Raw genomic sequence first — 2,806 nt, 5'->3', positions numbered from 1 at the left:
CCCCTAATAAAATGATTTTTTTAAAAATTGGCTTCCTCAAGAGAAAAAGAAAGACCATTGAAGATAGAAAAAGTAAACAAGTTGGGAGTACAGTATGAAAAGTGAAGAATATTTGCAAAAGTTGGGAAAAATTATTATTCCCATTACTTTTTTTATACAGAGGACACTGGAAAACTGAACTACGTAAGAATTTTTGTTCATCAGTCTTCAAGACCCTGAGGCCAGAGAACCAGACAATGCCTGGCTACCACTAGGAATTGCTCTGAAAGGAATCACTTCAGTATGTCCTGGATATAGTAAGAGGAAAAGGTTGTACAGATCTGAAAATCTTAAAAAAAGACCAAACTTACTGATCAGATAGTGATGGCCCCTAGTCACCGGTATGGCTCAATTTTCAACCAGACAATATTCATGTATATAAGGGGAACATAAACACACCTTAAGCAAAGAACTGAGACCAAAGGGGTAGCACTTACCCAAGAACAAAGTTCAGAGAAGTTCTGCAAATTGGAGGAACAGGAAACTTCCAGGGAGGAATGGGGTAAGTGATGTTACATGCTGAGAATTGTAATCAATTACATGAAACAAAAGGTGTAGGAGCAGCTGAATGGAAAGCTGATCTACTCTGTAAACTTCACTAAATATCACACTAAAAAGTAAAAAAAAAAATCCATGTTCTGAATGTCCATCTTGAGGTTATCATTTAAAAGCACTGCAGATAGACTGTTCCAAAGATTTGTCAACAAGGGTTGAAACTAAGAAGGTATGCTGGACAGGTTCCACGGCTTATGCTATTAAAATAACTGAATCATCTATTACTAAATCATTTCTGTTAACTAAAATATACTGCAGTTCGAATTTCTTACATGAAGCTGTTTCAATGTCACAAGACAAATAATATTTGTGTTTGTTTCAAGAATCATTATCTGTAAATATTGGATTCAAACGCTTGGTTTTATTTTGATTTAACCTTTTTTCCTCAATGCCAAAGAAGAAAACAAAATTCTACTTCATCATGCATGAAAAACAGGATACATAATCCTTGACTGCATCCTGATGTTTTCCAACGTTCTCCAGCTATGACTAAGAAAGGGAAGTTAAAAAAAAAAAAGGCACTCCCTGACTTGTCCTACAACTTAGATCCTATGGCAGCAGGAACAGGAAACAGCAGCAGTGACTGAAGGTATAATGGTTTTTCCCCCTCCCCTTCAGGGACAGTGACAACTTTTTACTTGTAATTAAACACTCAAGAGCAGAGTCTCTTGCAAGGCTAAACAGATAAATACATTTCTTAGTAACAACCATTAAAACTTAGTTATTTACCAACCATCACGTAACTAAAGTCACCAAAAAATATGAGGCCCAAGATGCATATATATTTTCAAATAGGTTATATGAATGCAGTGTTCAAACATTTAGAGAAAATAAATATACAAAATGATCTGGTCATTAATTATTAATGTAAAGCTGATCTCAGTAACTCACAGGTTAATATCTTAATTCTTAATTAATATCTTAATATCTACCAGTATAACCTTCTTTTCCTGTTAGTTGGCTTATCACACACTTCAATGAGTAAATAAAAGACCATGCTTGGTAATCTTCCACATTTATAAATGTGAAAAACAAAAGAAAATAGGAAAGAAGGAACCACTAGTATTTTGCTCAGGGATACACAAGCAAGAAGAAAGTCCCTCTGTTCCCATGTCAATAAACAGATGGCACAATTTGGTAATTGGAGAAATTAATGTTAAATAGCTTCCAACAGTGAAATTTGAGAAAACATGCCTAATATTTCCTTTTTAAAAATCGTTTTATTGGGGATGCCTAATGTTTCTGAACTCTTCCTGTTAGTAAAATATTTCATTCAAGCTTTACTATTTCACTACAATTTATTTTAACAGTGGCCAGTGGCACATGATGCTACTCCTTCCAACAAAAGCACCATCTACCCAAATTCTTCCTGAAACCCAAAATGTAACAATAACAACGAGGAAAGAAAACTCCATTTGCTGTAAAAATTGTGGCGTTTCAATTTCAAGCCGCACCCAAAAAAAAAACCCCTGCAGAATTGAAGTCAGAAAATAAGATACATTTTTTCACATGGTGAAACTCTCGATTGGCAACTAAAGCCTCCTCAATTATCACACTATTTGCTACTCTGGATGAAACACAAACGCACGCACACTCACAGTCTTGTCCCTTTTTTTTTTTTGCATTTCTTTCTGAAGGAAATGCTTCAAACATGTCGTTTTGTGGCCCAATTCGTTTTCCTGTTCTAGTATTTCAAACATCACAGCTTATCCTATGGGGCTTCAGTTGTAATTCAGATACTGAAATCACCAGAGGAAACAGCAGAAGGGGCACTGTCCATCACGCGGTAAGGAGTCTCGGGCTAGCAGTGCACGGTGTTTTAATTCCCGTAAATTCCTTAACACCTGGGCACGGACGTTCGTTTGCAGTTTGTAGAATGAAAGGCTTGGTAAGGGCTTTGCCGCCCCGCAAAGACTGGAGCTTTCTCGACTGCGCGGGTTAACTGGCTGGCCCGAGTCGCACTTCTCAGGTGTTCTAACGGGCTGAGGACTGGACCACGAGGGGGGGCTCCCAACCCTCCCACGTCGCAGGTGTCCCCCTTGCAACGGGAGGGAGGATCCACGCGACCAGACGCGGCCCGCCCCACCCGGGCTCCCGGCTCCTCCCGGCCGCCCTGACTCAGCCCTCCGCACCAGTCCCCCGAGGCCCCCCCTCGCCCCCGCAGAGGACATCATGCCCCCCGGTCCCCAACCCGGGGTCCCCGGCCCGGCCC

Source organism: Echinops telfairi, unplaced genomic scaffold (assembly GCF_000313985.2).
Source record: "Echinops telfairi isolate 266 unplaced genomic scaffold, ASM31398v2 ScPeMD7_18;HRSCAF=68, whole genome shotgun sequence".
NCBI classification, from domain to species: Eukaryota; Metazoa; Chordata; class Mammalia; order Afrosoricida; family Tenrecidae; genus Echinops; species Echinops telfairi.
This window is presented reverse-complemented; position numbering follows the sequence as displayed.